Source organism: Pteropus medius, unplaced genomic scaffold (assembly GCF_902729225.1).
Source record: "Pteropus medius unplaced genomic scaffold, Ma_sr-lr_union100, whole genome shotgun sequence".
In the NCBI taxonomy this organism is placed as follows: domain Eukaryota; kingdom Metazoa; phylum Chordata; class Mammalia; order Chiroptera; family Pteropodidae; genus Pteropus; species Pteropus medius.
In genome coordinates, this window is record NW_024349803.1 from 2,647,927 (window position 1) to 2,668,036 (window position 20,110).

General features: G+C 32.8%; 1 protein-coding gene across 6 annotated transcripts in view; it reads left to right on the forward strand.

The window, feature by feature from the left end:
• TBC1D5 (TBC1 domain family member 5) overlaps positions 1-20,110 on the forward strand; it is a 466,695-nt gene that overhangs the window by 105,600 nt on the left and 340,985 nt on the right. For 5 of the 6 annotated variants that reach the window (XM_039837041.1, XM_039837039.1, XM_039837045.1 and 2 more), the window contains one exon: positions 3,448-3,653. The gene's annotated coding sequence lies outside the window, so the exon portion shown is untranslated. Of the gene's footprint in view, positions 1-3,447; positions 3,654-9,753; positions 9,774-20,110 lie in introns of all 6 variants that reach the window. The other variant, XM_039837044.1, reaches the window with a different exon arrangement.

A 20,110-nucleotide genomic window follows, 5' to 3' on the forward strand; every position in this document is an offset into this window, starting at 1 on the left:
GTTTTGGATATTAGCCTTTTATCAGAGGTGGTGTTTGCAAATATTTTCTCACATTCATTTGGTTGCTTCTTTGTTTTTTCGATGGTTTTTTTTGCTGTGCAGACCTTTTTAATTTGATATAGTCTCATTCATTTATTTTTGTTTTTATTTTCCTTGCCTTTGAGGTCAAATTCATAAAATCCTCTCTTAAGTCCATGAGTTTAGTACCTATGTTTTCTTCTACGCAATTAATTGTTGTAGGTCTTATATTTCAGTTTTTGGTCCATTTTGAGTTAATTTTGGTGTATGGTGACAGATAGCAGTCTAGTTTCATGCTTTTGCATATGGCAGTTATGATACAAAAGATACAGGAATCATAACTACGTTTAGACCTTTGCACTTGTGCCCAGATGGGCACACTTGCCATACCTTTTTGATCTCATCTTAAACAGTCTTTGTTTAAGTCTTTGCCAATCTTTGGGCTAAATCAAGTCCCCTGTTATAAAATCTTGGCTCCCCATATTTTTTTAAATATCTATTTAATTTAATTTATTTAAAAAAATTTTTTTTAATTAAAAATTATTGGGGCAACATTAGCATTTATCTTTGTTTGCAATTATGTATTTGCATGGTTATTGGGTACTGTTTCCCCAAATAAATTGTAAGGTCTAGGAGAGCTGACACAATTTCATTGTCTACAAACAGCCCTGATAACAGATGAGAAATATTATATGACTGACTGAAGTACATAACTAGGCAATTAAAATACAGTGATTAATTCTGAAATGAGGTAAGTACAGATGGAGTCACAGTGTTGGCATTTTAGCCATTGTTATTTGGGAATAGTTTAGTTATTGTAGCACTGGCTTGATCAGCCTCTATTTTACTTTTTTCATTAAAAATAAATATAAGAGTATTTTGAATTTTGATTTTCCCAGTTCTGATTAAGAGCTTCCAGAAGCTGATTGTACATGAATGAGCTTTAAAGTAAAAAGTTCTCTTTCCTCACATCTGCACAGTATTTGAAATTTACAATTTAAAAATGATATAGTTGGTTACATCCTTTTTGATGTTTATTATATGGAATGTGTTCATTTATATTTGTCACCTGAGGCATAAAAATTTTTAAAGACTACCAAAATTTATAAAGACAAGAAATTATAGATGTTATAATAAGTTTCTCAACTCTTATAAAAAGTTAAAGAAAAATCAAGATGATTAATATAATATTGGAATTATGTTCTTAGTTGTTTTTTGGTATTTGGACCTTAATTTACTGCATGACCGTTGTTGGCAGATTGAAATGTTCTTGTGAAAACTCTTAAGACTTTAGTATTTTTTTGAAAATTGATTTAGTACTTTGTTTGCATTTTAAAATTAGTGCTTTCAATAAGATTTTGGTTTCTTTCCATCCTGAATTCTCCTTAGGAGTGCACAACTTCAAAAATAAAGAGGCACTATCAGCAGAAAAAAAGAGGTGGTCTGAGCATTTATGCGTTAAATATGCATGTTAATTAGGAAAAAAAATTAGAAAAATATGAAAACAGATGTTACATAAATTATTGCAGTCCCAGGGCAGCAGTAACTTATACACTGACAATAAATTTTATATGTGCATGTGTATGTCTATTTCTAGATTTCTCAGTATTTATGCAATTCCTTGGGGAGTAACTAGAAAAAGAACTGGTATATCCTTTCAGTGAGTCTATGGTAAACATTTCTTCTGCACATGGATTGCTGAGAAAGTCTAGTTGTTTCATACAGTCTCTCTGTACAGGTAGTCTTCAAGTTTCCTAATTCTGCCTGTAGTTTTTTCCCTCCCTTCTTAGTTTCTCTGATGGTATGTATGTCAGTGAGATCTTTTATTGGATATATCCTGTCAAAACAAGAAGTAAATTACAATCCTAGCAATGTAAGAAATATAAAATTGACCTAGATATAAAGTGTGTATTTAGAAACAAAACAAATTACAACTACTCAGGACACTGATTGTAGTGTCACTTTTTCTTTTGGTTACTGTCATACTTTCTGAAGGAATAGCCATCATTCGCTGAGTAGTATTGACATATTATTATTACGATATATATTATCTTATATAAACATACATTCATCATATGCACATGTGCTGGAATAGTTGAAAGATATTTGAATGTCTTTCCCTCTTAAAGAGTCATCCACAGAATAAAAATGGTCTGTATTTTTACAAGGAAAAGATGAGAAATAGAGACATGCTTTATTTTAGTGGTTTAGCAATTTTTAGTTCAATCATTCAGAAAAGCCATGTGACTGTATTGCTGTCTAAGGAGTTGCTGACAATATTTAGATATTTTTCATATGTATATTATGTAATTTAGAAACATGTTGTTTGTAACTTTTTCAGGTAAGATTGAAAGTTAAAATAAGGAAATGCTATATCAGAATGTGATCAAGCATTTTCTTAAACAAATGAAACATGAATTGTATTCAGTACAAGGGCACAAAAAAGTTTCTGGAAATCTGTCTAGACATCAATGCCACATTCATTCCTATTCTTTAGAAATCATACCTTATTATTTGGTTTTAATAGCATATGATGCTAAAATGTGTTTTCAGTAATTAATTTCTTTTGAATCTCCATAGGTTTCAGTTATATATTATCTTTTTCAGTTCTATGTTATCAATTTATGTTTTACATTATATTACCTAATTACTGTTGTCCTTTTGTATATATGCTGAGCCACCAATAAGTATGGGGAGTAAACTAATACAGAATGAAATCTAGAGGAGAATGGTAATAATATGTTTAGTAATTTATTATTATTAAGATATTCTTAACTTGGGTAGCTGTTTAAGAAATTCAGTTGTCATTCTTACAGATTAAATGTAGAGATATATCTATGTCAGATATGATTTGTGAAAGTATATTATTAAAGGTGATAAGAAAGTTTTCTTTTTCTCTAGGCAAAAAGGCTATGGAAATTAATTTTTAATTCACAAATATTTACTTGCCACACTGATACATCTGTTTTCTAATTTAATGTTTTATTATTGCTTTGGAATCCATTTTCAATGGAATTTTTTTCACATTTGTTTTCAGATTTCCATTTTTTTTTATTTTATGTGCTTTTAATACTTGATATTTTGCTACATATTAGAATAATATATTTGTTACTTGAACATTTTTATGTCATTTTTAATGAAATGAAGTTCTAACAGTTGATTTGTTTTATTTTGAGATATTTTAGATTTTTTTGGTTCTTTTTGGTATGAAAATGCTTTTTATTGTAGGTATTATAAAATGATTCTCTTCCAGGAGTTAAAATAGATAATGGAAAGGGTGATGAATGAGTAGGCTAATATTTGTCTCCTAAGAACCTAAAATATTATGACATAAATTTTTTCTGCCTGCCTTTTGCATTGTCTGCTTTGGTTTAAGGTTCCTTCTGGCATAGGAATATTTCAAACTATTTTATTTATTTATTTTTCTAGGTCTTTGCTGTTCTTCCTGCAGCTCAGTTGAAGGAGAACTCAGCTGACTTTTATTTCTTGATTCCCCTTTACTTCCTATTTGCCATCCGAGGCTTGTATTGGGAGAACTCTATTGTACTGAGCCTGAAGTTATCTTTGACTCGTAACAAGAGCATGCATTTTCAAGTGTCAGTTAGATTTGTGGATCAATAAAGTTCTCCTGAAAGGTAAGTATATATTTATTCAAAATGTACATTTAAAAATTGAATACTATCAATACCTGCATGGACTGGGTGATGTATAACAACAAAAATTTATTTTTCACAGTTCTGGAGGCTAGGAAATCCAAGATCAAGGTGTTAGCAGATTCTCTGTCTGGTGAGGACCTACTTCCTGGTTCATAAACACATCCATCTTTTCACTGTGTCCTCACATAGTAGAAGGAGTAAGAGAACTCTTTGAGATCTCTTATAAGGGCATTAATGTCATTCATGAGGGCTCCACCTCCCAGAGGCGTCACTGCTAAAACTACCTTATTGGGAATTAAAATTTCAACATATGAGTTTGGGGCTGGGGGGAGCATAACATTCATTTCATAACAATACCCTTACTATAGTAATGTGTTCCATAGATTTATATATAAAAAATATTTGTGCGTGTGTGTGTGTGTATACACTTCAACTGGATTTAGATTGCAGGCTCCTTCAGGGATTAATGTTGTCCCCTAACACAGTTACTCAGAGTTCCCAGATCAGTTGCTTTTCACCTGCTATATCTATTCACCAGCTTTCAGTCTTTTCCTTTTCCTCATTATTTTCTTTCTCTTTTATTGGAAACATAGTGGGGGCTTTAAAAATGTTTCCCACCAGAAGACTTTTAGCACTTCTCTTAGGGAACACTTTTGGTATCCTCTTTTCCTTTCCTCCCTCCCACCCTCCTCCCCCTTCCTCCTTACCTCCTTACCTTTCTACCTCCCTGCCTTCAGACGTTCATTAAATTTGTTAAGAGAGTAGCAAAATTAGAATGATTGAATTTAAGTGTTGAAGGTCTCTCAGATAGGTAGCATTTACATTTTTTTTTCTTTTTTATCACAACCTGTAGTAAGATATAAAATATACATTTATGAACCCTTTTCCACAGGTATAAATTTAGAAATGAAATAAACAAAAGTTGAAACAGTTCTTACACTAACTACCTGGAATGTATGCTGTGCTCTATTCTATTTTTTTGTATATTTTATTTAATATTTACTAGTGCTTACAGTTATTTTTATTTCCCTATCCGATAATGGTTCACTTTTGCAATTTCAAAAACCATACTTTAGGTCATTTGTATTGTTTTATGACTGACTTGTTGGAAAAGTAAATGGAATAAGGCAGTTTGTTTTCTGTCTCAGTCAAGCTGCTTTTTATCCTGTTTCCTCTGTTCTTCTCATTTTTCTCTCTCCATTCACTACAAGCTATCAGATGGTTTGGTAAAAGAACTGGGTGACTGCTGGGAAGCTTCAGAGCACTTACTTGGCTCTATAGTAAAAACATGGGTGCATATCATCAGATCTCAGAATTTGAAAGGGGGTAATCTTTGATAGAATCATCCCTTTATGGTAAGGTGCATATTTCTTTATTCTCTCTTTGTTCATTCTATCTGTGTAAATTGTGTGCATGCTGATGCCCTTAAATCATTCTTGATTGAAAACATTTTTAAGCCCTTTATATCATCTTAGAATAATGCAGATACTTTCCCAAAGTGGTCTTTTCTAGTACCCATTCCCATTTTATTTAACATTTTTATCCTTTTACTAAATTATAAGCATTTTTTTTCTGATTATAAAAGTAATTTGTTGTCTTAGAAAGTTTAGTGTATATAGAAAAGTAAAAGAAGATAAAAATTATCTCTAGTCCAGTGCAGCCAAAGCAGTTCTAGGAGGGAAGTTCATAGTGACAAACACCTACATTAAGGGAGAAAAAAAGCTTAAATAAGCAACCTAACTTTACACCTCAAGGAACTAGAGAAAAAAAAAAGAACAAACTAAGAACAAAGTTAATAGAAGAAAGGAAATAACAAAGAGCACGGAAATAGATAAAATAGAGACTAAAACACCAAGAGAAAATGTCAATAAAACTAAGTTCATTATTTTTTAAAAATAAATAGAACAGACAAACCTTTAGCTAAGCATACTAAGAAAAAAGACAGGAAGTGAAAGAGGAGCCATAACAACTGACACCACAAAAATACAAAGGATCATGAGACTACTATGAATAGTTATACCAACAAGTTGAACAACCTAGAAGAAATGGATAAATTTCTAGAAATATGCAGTGTACCCAGACTGAATCGAGAAGGAGCAGAAAATCTGAACAGAGCAATTACTAGTAAGGAGATTGAATCAGTAATCAGAAGTCTCCTAACAAAAGTACAGGACCACATGCTTCACTGGTGAATTCTATTAAACATTTAAAGTAGAATTAACGCCAGTTCTTCTCAAACTCTTCCAAAAAAAAGAAGAGGAGGGAACATTTCCAGAACCATTTTATGAAGCCAGTGTTACCCTGATACCAAAACCAGATGAAGATGCTACAAGAAAAGAAAACTACAGACCAATATTTCTGATGAACACAGCTGTAAAAACCCTCAACAAACCGAATTGAAGGATAAAAAATCATATCATCTCAATAGATGCAGAAAAAGCATCTGTTGACAAAAAACACCCACTTATGATATAAACTCTCACCAAACTGGATGTAGAGGGAATGTACCTCAAAATAATAAAGGCTGTATATGACAAGCCCATAGCTAACATTATGCTCAATGGTGAAAAGCTGAAAGCTTTTCCTCTAAGATCAGAAATAAGATAAGAATGCCCAAACTCACCAACGTTTGAATATCACATCTAATAAGAGGCAATACTCAAAATATATGGAAAATCATATAACTTAGTAGCAAAAAAAACCCCAGTCTGAATAAAAAAATGGGCAGAGGAACTGAATAGACATTTTTAAAAAGAAGTACAGATGGCCAACATACATAAAAAGGTGCTCAACATCACTAATCATTGGGGAAGTGCAACTCAAAATGACTGTGAGGTATTTCTTCCCACCTGTCATAATATTTTTCATCAAAAAGGTAAGATAACAAGTGTTTGTGAAGATATGGAGAAAAGGGAACCCTTATGTACTCTTGGAATGTAAATTGGCATAGCCCTACGGAAGGCAGTATGGGGTTCTGCTAGAAATTAAAAATAGAACTACCATATAACCCAGCAATTCTATTTCTAGGTATATATACAAAGAAAATGAAAACAGGATATCAAAGAGATATATCTGAGCTCCCATGTTTATTGCAGAATTATTCACAATAGCCAAGATACGAAAGCAGCCTAAGTGTCCATCAGTGATTGAATGGATAAAGAAGATACGTAATATATATACAATGGAATATTATTCAGACACGAGAAAGAAGGAATTTCTGCCATTTGTGACAACATAGATGGACTTTGAGAACATTAAGCCAGACAGAGAAAGAGAAATAACTGCATTATCACTTACACGTAGAATTCATTTTAAAAGAGAAAAACAAAGAGTCAAGCTCATAGAAACAGAGAGTGGAAAATAATTGCCATGAGCTGGGGGGAATATGTGAAATATATGGCAAGGTAGGCAAAATGTTACAAACTCTCTGCTATAAGATGAATAGGGTCTGAAAATGTAATATATAATATGGTGACTATGGTTGATAACATTATTATATGATTGAAATTTGCTAAGAGAGTAGAATGTGAATATCTTCATCAAAAAAGAAAAAAATACATATGTGTAGTGATGGTTGTGTTAATTAACTGGATGGGAGAATCATTTCACAATTTATACGTAAATCAAATCATCATGATGTACACATTAGCTATGTTACAGTTTTATCACATTATATTGAGGTCAATTATACACCTCATTAGAGAAGAACAAAATACAAAATATAAAAAGAAACAAAAAAAATCCTTAATTTTATCATATAGAGATGAACTGATGTGACATTTAAAAAAAAATAACCTATTTTTAAAAATTTTACTTAAATTTAACAGAGGGGACAAAAATTGAAATGTAGCTTAAATGATTAGTGACCCTCAGATAAATGTTTTTTCAAAACCATAAATATTTTCTAAGAGCCTTTCAATGTTAAAGATTATAGAAATTTAAATACTCTGGAAATAAAATAGGAAATGACTGATCTAAAAGCAGAATGTTTTTATTTCAAAATAATTTATGGAGGTGAAATTTATATAACATAAAGTGAAGTGAACAGTTCAGTAGCATTTAGTACATTCACAATGCTGTGCAACCACCACCTGTCTCTAGTTTCACACTTTTCTATCACTCCAAGGTAAAACACTTTACACTTTAAGTCGTTTCTCCTTATTCTGCCCTCCTCCCAGTCCCTGGTATTCATCAATCTGCATTCTGTCTCTATGGATTTATCTGTTCTGAATATTCATTTAAATGGAACCATACAGTATGTGACTTCTTTTATTTCTGGGTTCTTTCATTTCTCATAATGTTTTTAAGGTTCATCCATATTATAGCATGTATTGGTACTTCATTCCTTTTCATTGCTGAATAGTATTACTTTGTATATATAAATATAAATACTCAGTTTGCTTCCACCTTTTAGCTATTGTGAATAGTGCTTCTATGAATTTGTGTGTACATGTGCTTATTTGGGTACTCGTTTTAAGTTCTTCTAGTTATATACCTAGGAATAAAATTGCTGGATTATATAGTAATTCTTTAACTTTTCGAGGAACCACCAGATTCTTTCCCACAGGGCTGCAGCATTTTATACTCCCGCCAGCAATATATGAGGGTTCTAGTTTCTCCACATCTTGCCAACAATTTTTTCCATTTTTTTGATAATCAGAATGTCTTATGAAAATGATGAATGTCTTTCAGCTAAGTAACATTGTAGAGAAGTGATTATATCCCATATTTCTTATATAATGATTATACATTAATTCAGAGTATCACCTAATTCTCTTTTCCTTCCAGAACTAACTGACCAGTGGACATTGTTTTCCCAAACAAAAGATTTCCTACTTTTCTTCATTTTCTTGAAATCATGTTATGTTTTGTTTCATATTTCAACCATGTTTGTGTGTGTGTGTGTGTGTGTGTATGTGTATCGTTCCTTGTTTTCACCAGAGTTTTAGATTACCATTCTTTTTGCTGAATGCTTATAGCCAGCCGATCTGTGTCTCTATTTTTATGGATAGCACACAATTGTACTTCCAGGCTCCTAAATCATAAAATAACATTTTTGTAAGGTTATTTTGCTGTTTTTGAGGAAATATCTCACTTAACCTGGACTGTTCATTTTAAAATGGGCCAGAGCTTCCTTGGCCTTTTGCTGAAGTGTCATTCTCATATTTCTTTTAATTGTATTACTGGGTTAGTTCCAATGTTTCCTGTATCCCATTGTCATTTTTATTCTTAGATTTCTTTAAATGAATTTTCAGAATGTTAAATGATGATAGATGAATTTTCTGAGTTGTGCATATTAGACAATGTTTTTCTTCTATTCTCACATTTGATTGCTAATTTACCTATTCTGCTCACCCCTTTTGTGGTTTTTGTGATCTAGGTATATAATTCTAGATTTAAAATAATTTTCCTGGGAACTTTGGAGTCTTTTCTCAAATTTTTTCTACCATCCATCATTCCTCCTGAGAAATTTGAAGCTAGTCTTACTCACTGAAGAGTGTTCTCTTCACAGAGCAAGAGTGACTCTTGCTCTGGCTGTAGATACTTCTCACGGTGTCTTGCAACATGAGCTTGTTTGTTCTGCTTCAATATTGTAGATCTTAAGTTAGGAAGGATAATGGATGAGGCAAGAGCAATTATAAGACCAAAAAACTGAGCAGCCTTGTGCTTCTGATTACCCATAGTACCTCTAGTGGGGCACTTCTGAGCTTTAAATAATTTCTATTCTTTATAGACTACCTTTCCTTAAAATCTGACATAAGTTTCTTGGTCACTGAGCTGGAAAAAATTTTGAGTGATTATTTTTATACATCCATACGTTCACTTGTCCATGTAGGAAACATTTACTGAGAGTCAATTCACTCAGTACTCTGTCTTTGGGTGTACTTACTGTTATGGAAGTAATAGTTAGAAATAAGATTACTTGTATGTCTTATAACTTTATTTCAATTCCCTCTAAATTCAGGTTCTGGCTTATTGCGTTCCACTTTAAGCAAGGCTAAAAGTTCTCTCTCGTTTTCTTTTGATACCCATATTATATCACAGTCTTGTGTGTGAAATACACCTATTCTTTGTGGCAAGGCTGTGCACTATTTCATTGTCTAATTCTGAGAAGGCTCTTTAGGGAATTCTTTTCATAGGTGAGTAGTTCATGTGTCGCAGGTTACTCCTTCAACATCTTAGCTGATTCCCTGTTAAGTACCTTTATTATTTAACATCATTTAGTTTGTCTCCTTTCCTGGGCTTCACGTATGCATTTCTCCAGTAGGTTGCCATTTTGTCATCTGAGATTTGGTTTCTGTGTTTAGATTACTGACTTAAACCATTTACAGTTACTTTCTCATTGTAAGCACAAACTTGTTTACAAAAATCTTACTGCAAAAATTCTACTATCTCATTCTGACACACTGTGTTCCTTCTGCAAGTTAATGTCAGTGTCCATCTTGAACTTTCAATCCCATCTTAATAGTTTTTCCAAGTTAAATAAGACAAATTATTATCTCCGTGGGGTTTTATGCTAGTGGTATGTTTTGAGTAACACGTAAGGATGGTTCTTGCTAAATATTTTGAATTGAAAAATTTTAAGTGGAGAAAATGTTCGGCAATGTGGGGAGAAGGTGAAAGGATAATTCTCTTTCTATAGACTAAAATGTCCTCAGCCTCTAGTGTAGAATCAATCTGAAGCAATCTATTTGATCCAAAAATGAATCTTTATTAACTGTTTATGGTAGGTGCTCTGCTAATGCTTAAATAAATGTCATTTTAAGATGTTTTTCTTTTTAAAATGGATGATGTAAAGAAAATCAGTTTTTCTGCTAAGTTTGTTGTGAATTTTTTTAGGTTTTTAATGTATGTAAACTACACATAACTCTTACTTTTTGATAATGGAGAAACAGCCAACTCTAGATAGAAGTGAAATTTGGAAAATACAGAATCTATTTCACCTTCTCCTCTTCCTCATTAAATCATTTTTACAATTGTAAAAATTGTGAAACTGACCAACAGTTTCACCTCTTCTTCCTTGTAGTTCTGCTGGTCTTTTGTAGTACCTAATACACCTGAAAGAAGCATCATGAATTGGAAGGGAGAATTTATATGAACACATAATCTGACAAATACAAAATGAATTCTTTTTTAATTGAGAGGTGACTGTATTTCTATTTTATATAGAAATTTGAAGTTTTACTTTGTAGTTTATGAACAGCTGACCCATTTAAAGGGGATTTTAAAAATCTTTAATTTATACTGATTTGACTATGACAATACTAATATATTTTTATTACTGAGACAGAATAAGGTTTATTATTGAGACAGAATATAGATTCAAAGTTTTATAAATGATATGAACAATAATTTTACCCCCACTTAAGAGTTACTTAATTTCTTCAGTATGTAGTGAATATTGGCTGAAGATATTTTGAAAGCCTAATTACTTGGAATATATTTGAAACCTCTCTTCTTATGTACTTCTGTTCAAAATGTTACATATTTTTGGATCGTTTATAGTATAGGCTTAAAGTTTGGAGTTTTACATTTTCAGTCTTATAAGGACATAAATATATATATGTTAGTACTATTGGAACTAAATAATTTTATCCACATAATTGTCATTCAGCTGTAGCTGTCTGGAATAAAATTTCTTGGAATAAGTAGCCATTTTCCACATGAAATAACCATTTGAAAATGTTTTTCATCTGATAGCATATATTTTAATTTTTATAAATAGCACAGAGGAATTGAAGTATCTATGTAGCTAAGGAAGGTTATCAGCTCAAGTTCAGTAGTATGTTGTTTGACTTTATTAGGTTGTGGATGTTTTATAATTTTTAAAAGATACTTTTATTCTTACTTTCGTAAAATACATTTGCTTTCATTATATTTTATGTGTTAATCGAATTTCCTATTGAAGTCACCGATTAAAAGGGAATTGTGTACCAGTGGGATTCTAAAACCTTGACATTATTTTAATCTGATAACAAATGGATTTAAGTTCATGTTCTTTCAGTTGTTGGCAACAAATCTAAACCTGTATTTTTTGGATTTATGAGGATAAGTCCTGCTTTGGCAATCTTATAGATCCTCAAGAGAATAGTTAAACAGTGATTAATCATTGTTTCTTCACTGAGTGTGCAGAAAAGAATGGAAAAGCTGCATTTCACACTTCTGAAGCAATTAATCCCCATGATCTTAGCCAGGTTTGTCTTGTAGATAAGTCGGGATACAAAACGGTACCTAATTTATCAATGTATGCATGCCATAAAGTATAAAACACACAATTTATTTCATATCATTTATAGTCAAATGTAAAAAAAGAGTGACTTTGCCATATCCAAGAGTGTTTCCTACATTACCTTCATATAAACTAAGTACCAGAGATTACAATGGGATTCCTGTTTATTGTGCACATCTGGTGCAGTCACTATGCATTTTCTCATTCACTTGCTGGCATTTTTAGTGATTGTGGCATAAATCACCTTGCTAATCAGAAACATAAGTGACGGGAAGTCATCTCCTTTTTTTGAACAATGGGAAAAAACATATGGCTTCTTAGACAGGACTTGGCTGTTATACTATTTATGTGGCATTATATTCTGTATTTAGAATTTCATATTAATTGCAGTGGTTTGATGGAAGGCATTGAACACACAGGGTTTGTGGTCAAAGTATTTGTTTTGTAGCATTTTCATAACAAATAAATATAAATGGTGAAATTACATGCCTCGTATTAATTTTTTAAAATAAAAACTACTTTGGGAAGAGTTTTTAGATTAAGATGAATTGAAGAAAATATATAATTTTAAAGTGTGTGGATGTTTCTATAGATGCATAAATACAGTAATTACAAGTTACAAGTTAGTTTTTAATTATACCTATTTCGAAACACTTCATAGATTAGAGTAAAAATTACTGCCCTTTAAATGCTAAAATGTAATTGACAGTAGTTTGCTTTTCGAGAAGTAGTATTATTTCAAGATGAGTTGCATTTTTTTATGAATTGTTATTAGTTGGAATCACTTCAGCATATACTACAACTAAAAGTAAAAGATGAAGTAAAGCTTTGTAAAAATATAAGAAATATATCTGTGCAGACTTTAAAAACTACTCTCAGTGAATTTGTTGCTGTTTGTAATAGACTGCTTCCTGTAGATTTGAAGGTTTTTTTTCCCTCAATAGTCATTTAATTCTCAAAAGGTAGTGAACATAATGGGCTTTCACCCTGATTTGACTATACAGTACTTACCTTTCTATCTCTTATCACTTTTCATTTTTTAAATATTGGGTGGCAAAACAAGATTTATTTTGAATGTGTAAATTTCATATGAAAATTTATTGTTCAGAGAACTTTACATCTTTTATAGTTTGTTTTCTATATTAGATGTGACTATAAATTAGTGAGGTGAATTTTTTAACGAATATATCAGAGCCTATTTATTCAAATGTGTGTTATTTCCTTTGAAGTAGTCCCCTTGGGAAGATGTATACATAATCCATTAATCAAAGCATTTTAGAAATACCTCTTTTTGAATTTTCTTCTGTGGAATTGATGTATAGCTGACCAAAATGGATACTTTGAAGGGAGATAAGATTCATTATGTGTATATACATGCTCGTATTTTTGTTTTAAAAAATCAATCATAATAGCTTGCATTGCAGCCTGTATATATCTTGTAGATAATTGGACACTCTGAGTAGAAATAGAGTTTTGAAAAACTGCCTGAATTTTAAATAAATGGTCATATTTATCCATTTTGTTTTAGAAATATTTTTGATATTGTCTCAAAGACCACTTGCAGTAGGAGTCCACAAATTGAATAAATGCAACATAAGGAGAGGGTATTTTTTTCTGTTATCGCTTGTTTCAAAAAAAAATCCCACCATCTAGATTCTCTAAGGTATAGTGTGCTATTTAAAAAAATATATATTTCTAACTGAATGGAGACCTTCTTTCTAGATTAAAATTATCCAGTGCTTAAAATTACCTGAAAACTATACCATATTGCCTTAGTCCTTGTCCATTTTTATTTCCTTCATTCTGTTAAAGCCTCTTTTTCCTCCCTCCCTCAAGTATTTTTTGTTTTTTTAATGCTTGGGAAATATTTGTTAGAAAGATCAATTTTAAAGTCATGCAATTATAAACACCTATGTTTGTGTTTCCTTTTTTTTCACCAAAATATGAAAATTCTAGGAGGATAGGTTATTGAAATCCAACAAATACACAATTTATGAGATGGCTAAAAATATCAAAATAAATGAGGAAAAATAAAGACTTCTATTTTTAGTGACTAAACACTTTGGAATTTATTAGCAACGGAGGTTTGAAGAAAAATTTCTTTCATGAAGTGCTTAATGGGGAAAAATATGTTAACCTAAAGTATTTGCTTATTTATCATATTTATAACGCCAGGTATTTAATTTCTAAATATATATCAATTTTTGAATGAAATCGAATTACCAGGAATGTTGGTATTCATCTGCACATTTTGTTTAAAATTTACTTGTATTTTCAGAGCGTCTGCATTGTTTTTTTTTCCTCTAGTTCATTCTTTGTCTTATTTACATTCATACTTTGTTGATACGTATTACCCTCGAAAGTAAATTCTGAATTGAGTACAGAACTTGCAAGAATTGTTATTGTTCTTTCATTGTGTTCTCATGGCATAAAGAATGAACTTTTTCCTGGTAGGGATAAATCTGCTGGTAATTCCCAGCCAGGCAGATCACTGCCTGCCATTCCCTCTGGCCATACCTTTCCAATGTTGCTGTTTGTCCGGAAGTGGCTTTTGGAATGCTGACAGGGGTGGAATACTTCCTACTGCCTGAAAGTGTTATGGGGAGGTGGTATGACACTCTTGGCTTAATCACTCTGAAATTCAGGAAACAAATGTTAATTTATGAAATATCCCAAAAGGAAGGCTTTTATGTGTGAATAGGAAAGCTGCTCTAAGTGGCATATGTAATTCAGAAACTTTAAAGTAAGGGTTTTAATGAAGTATATTAAGTATGAGAAACATGAGACAAGAAAAGTTATTTCATGTTTAAATAGTTTTGTTTTTTGTTTTAGTGTTTAAGACTCTTTCTGAGTAATATGTTCCCACTGTGGCCCTTACTAGGGTTTGGCAGGGGTTCAGCCATATCTGGGATGTGGTGACCAGCAGGGCTGGCATGTCTGTAGTCATTGACGCATAGGAACAAAGGTGAATTTTTTTTCTATGAAAAATAAAGAATAAAAAGCCAGACCTGGTGATACAGTCCCAGTTGTTAGAGAAACAGCATTTTATAATTTACTCTGGGATCTGTTTTGTTTTTTGGACCAGATCTCTTAGGCCTGTGTCAGAGACTGTGGAGCTAGAAAGGTAAGTGGGCTGTAAGAAAAAAAAAATTTTACAAAGAACAGGAGAATGAGGAAAAATAATGTCAGATGCTTGGGGATAAGCAGCATTGCCCCTGGCCTCTCCAAACTAGGAGATCAAGAGAAAGGTATTCTTTTTCTTTCTTTGCCACAATCCATTGAGTAACTGGCCTTTTACAGACTGCACTGTGTTGGCAGTTTTAGAAAGGCGTGGGGCACCATGTGTGACAGCAGTGCTACTTGACAAAGCAGTAATTATAGCAGAGTCGAAGCAGGGCTCAGTGAGAGCAGGGGTATGCTGAAGAAGCTGCAGTGGTGCCTTGTCAGTGACGGCAGAGCAAAGGCAGTACCTCGATGAAAGGAACAGATGAGGCTCACTCAAGTCTGTTTTGGAGGAAATAGAATCAGCAGACCTCAAATACCACGTGGAGAGACACAAAGAGGCCTGAAATGATAGATGTGTTGTGGTAGGTGACTAGCTGACTGGTCTTGCCCGTGAACACCTGTGAGATTCTTAAGGATGACTCCCAGAAATGTCCTGGGGCATGATTTATAGGGGTCTTGTATCCTGCATTGTGGGTTGTTTTAGAGTTCTCCAGAGAAACAAATCTATAGGAAATTATATATATATATATATATGAAACATTTATAGGAAATTATATATATATATATATATATAATTACACACACACACACACACATAATAGAAATTGGCTCATGCAGTTATGGAGGCTAAGACGTCTCATAATATGCCATCTGCAAGCTGAAGAAATGGAAAAGCCTGTGGTGTAATTTATCTTGAGTCTAAGGGCCTAAGAATTGGAGCGATGGGTGAGGGGTGGGGTAGATGGTCTCAGTCCTAGTCTAAGTCCAGGTATTTCAGCCTCAAGCTGAGGGAGAGAATTGGCCCTTCCTTCACCTTTTCTATTCAAGTTCTCAATGTATTGGGTGATGCTGACCCCCATTGTTGCGGGGATCTTTATTCCCCTCGGGTGATTTCAGTGCTAATCTCTTTTGGAGACACCCTTACAGACACACCCAGAAAAAGTGTTTGAAGGTGAGAACCAGCAAGTATGAGTTACACTTATTTTGTAAATTGCCTTACAAATTTATTGAGATTCTAAGTGTCTTTCATTTCATCCTTCCTCCGCTACCCTTCCCCTGGCCACCCCCATCCCAGCACCTTTTAACTTCTTTCCACAAAGCTACCTACTATAGCAAACAGTATTCTAGGTGTTGTATCAATAAAATTAAAATATGATTCTTTTTCTTAGGAGCTTGAAGTTTATAGGTGAGAGAATGGCAGTTAAAAAATTAACATAACGTGATGAATAATAGTAGAGAGTCATGCATAGCAATTAGTGGACCCCCCAAAAAAGATACTTAAACCAGCTTGGAGAGGGGACTGGAGGGTGATTCTAAGGATACTTCTAGAGAAGGTGCAGCCTGAGCTGTATGTGAGGAACGTTGAAGAAAGACACCCTAGGCAGAGGGAAATATTGCAGAAATGACTGCAAACCTAAAGTGTATTTGAGGAACTACAAGTAGTTTGTGTTTACATGTTGGGCAATATTGAGACCTGAGACTGCAGATAAAAAATTTAGATTTTTGAAGAATTTTGTGGATTGTGCTAAGAGTTTGGGCTCTTTTTCTTAAAGGAAAAAATAGAAGAGGAAAGAAGACAGATGGGGTAGAAAAGTCTCAGATTGAAGTGCCAGGCGTTGTGTGACCTATTGAAGGAATTTAAGCTAAGGAGTGGTGTGATCAGATTTAAATTTAGAAAGAGCATTTAAGTGATATTTAAAGCACATAAGTGAATTGAAGGGAGAGCTCAAGAGTCAGGATGCCAGTTTAGGAGTCTAATACAAGCAGGTCAGAGGAGAAATTGAGACACTAAATTAAGTCAGAGTCATGAATAAAGTAAAGAAGGGACTAATTTAGAAGGCAGAATTAACTGGATTTTGCAGTTGATAGGATATAAGAGGATCAAGAAGAAAATACAGATATCTGGCTTGGGTAAATGATTGGTTGGTGGTATTATTTCTTAGAGAGTACAAGAGGAACAGTTTGAAGGTGAATAGATTGTCTTCTGTCTGGGCATCTTGATGATTAAAAATATTTGGGAGATGGTTGAATATATGGATCTCTCAGGCCTAGGAGATCAGTTATAGTAAGAGATGTTCTTAATTTAGGAGATAACTTCAAAATTTTTCATGTTGATGAGAAAGGGCCAGGAGGGAGAGAGAGAGAAAGGTAGATGATATAGGAGAGAAATCAAGTTAAAATAGTTAAATTTGGAGCAAGATATGTGAAAAAGTAAGACAGATTTGGAGCCAAGGCTAGTATAGGGATTAGTTTGTACAGGAGGGCTAATTTTTTTTTTTTTTTTAACTGATAATTACTACAAATATGAAAAGAGTGGATGTGGCAGTTCAGGTCCTCTAGGCAGCGGATGCCAAGATGGAAATGAAAGTTTTAAGACATTTACTGGGAGAAACTTTTGGAAAGAAGAGAGAGGGGGAGCCAGGAGTAAGTAGGGAAAGCTTTAGATGTAATGCAGGTCTGACAATTGCGATAAAAGAGGAGGAAGGAAAACAGATTGGCAGGGAGCAATGTCAGCAACGCGGCTTTGAGAAAGTCTCAGACCAATGGTGAGGGGGTTGTGGGGGTGGGCAGAGCAAATTTTGCCCATTATAGATACAGGAATGGGCTTCCTCTAGCATCTCTCTCCTTGGCTGAGGCAGATACGCTTTGGCATGAACACTGCTGTAGATCCTAAAGGTGTGACAGCTGGAAATTTTTAGTAAATTGCACTTCTCACAGTAGTTTCTCTCTGCATGGTACAGTTCCATGACTACCACAGTGGGTATTTCCATTGAATGAAAGGTAGAAAGAATCTTTTTTGGTCCATTATTTCTTCTGCTTTCTGCAAATTAAGTATAGAGTCAGAGAAGGTGACTAAGACGGAGCAAGTGTTAGAAGCTTTTCAGGAAAGATACAACTGATAGACACAGAGCAAGAGAGGACAATGTATTGGTAAGACATTAGTTGACATAGTAGCTTATATAATCCAGAGTTGATAGGGAAGGAAGTAAAATAAGAAGCGGGATAATAAGGTATTACAATTAAATGAAGTCAAAGAAATAGATGTTTCAAAGAATTAGATGTTTGAAAGCTCTTGTATTGAGGGAGTAAGAAAGCTTAAAGATAGAGGCACTTGTAATAATATAGTAGTATATTAGTTTAAGATTAATAGCCAAACTCCAGAAAATACTGATACTTTGAAATCCCTTCACGTGAATTGGAAATAAAATTTTACCATCAGAAAATGACAATTGTATGTATACATCATAGAGTCACAATTCTAAATACCACGAAGAAGTATAAAGATATCATAATTACTTAGTTTTCATAGTGTAACTTTTCTACAAAGTAAAGTTTCAGAGCCACTTGCATATCAGGCTTCTTGATTAAATCTATTCAGTTATCAGGGAGTGCATTGTTTGTTTCCCCTAAGAACTTGTTTTTTTTTTAAGGATTATTTTTTTCAATTTTTCTTATAGCCTAAGAAAACATTTTCGTGTTTTTTTCCCCCTTCAAAAGAGAAACAAGTGAGTTCTCCTCTCCAGAAGGATTTGTTCATGTCTTTATAGCTGATAGAAAACATAGAGAAGTAAAAAAACATTCAAAGCATATATAGCTAACTGAACTGAAAGTTGTAAAAGTAAGATAAATTTTTTAAATACATACAAACAACTTTTCAGTAGCTCTCCTTTTGCAAGAGGGAATCAGGACTTGCAACATATAATTTAGTTAATTAAAATAATGAATAAGATGGATCGATAGGAGGGTAGACAGATGGATAGACATTATAGTAAAGCAAGTATACTAAAATGTAATTGAAGATTTTAGGTAGGTGTTCACTGTTAAATTCCTTAGCCTTCTCTGTATACTTGAAGCTATTTGTAATAAAATGTTGAAAAGCAATATAGCATCTGCAACTTTGAAATACGTAAAATGTGGTCTGATGGATAGGTGGGTGAGTAATAAAACAAGTATAGTAAAATGTCAGTTACAGAATCTAGGTGGTGGGTATATGAAGGTTCACTGTAACATTCTTGCAACTTTGCTGAATGTTTGAAAATTTTCAGACTAAAATGTTGGAGAAAATAGTATCATAAACAAAACAATGTTTGGTATTAGAGATCTGAGTCCTAGTTGTGTGACCTTAGGCATGCTAACTAATTGCTGAGGTAGTTTCCTTTTTTGTAAAACGGGCATAACGTCTAGTTTGTAGATGGTTTCACAAGTTAGAAAAAAACCTCGTAAAGCAATTGGCAAAGATAGATGTTTGAAAATGCCTCCGATAATACTGAAACTATAAACTCCAAATTTAGGAATCATATATTGGTTTTTGCTTAATATATTTAACGTTTTTGGATATATGGACCAGTTAATTATTTGATGGAGCTAGGAATGAAGTGAGGTGAGAGTAAAAATTTTTATTATCAAGACCACTTTATTTTCTACAAACATCTCTGCCCCATGTTCAGAGCCTGTATTTTTTCTGGTTTAGTTTCTAAGTTAATCAGAACTTGAGCACTAATGACAGGAAGTTGGAACCATCTATATACAAAAGATGAAATCTCTGACTTTGTAGTACCTATCAAGGAAAACTTGATGGCCTTTAAAAGTATTTTCATTTTGTAAAGTGCGTAATTTCTCCAAAGTGAAATTATTCCATATTCGTGTCTTAATTATTAGTTCCATCTGAATATATGTATACCATACAGCAATGTGAGTTTTTTTGTTACATTAATTTTTTAAGAATATATAGTAAATGTAAATCATATTTACTGCTAAATATATGTACATACATATTTATAAATTACATTTATAAACATAAATATTTACTGTTTAGTGTTTAGTAGTACCTTCTCCATCGATGACATTCTTTTTTTTTCTTATAAAATTCAGTTATGTTTCTTAGTAAGCAATAAACTTAGATTTTTGGTTTGTTTGAACTTCGGACTCAAATGCCTTTATAAAGTACAGTCTTCTTGTTTTTTTATTTGTTCTGTTTCAT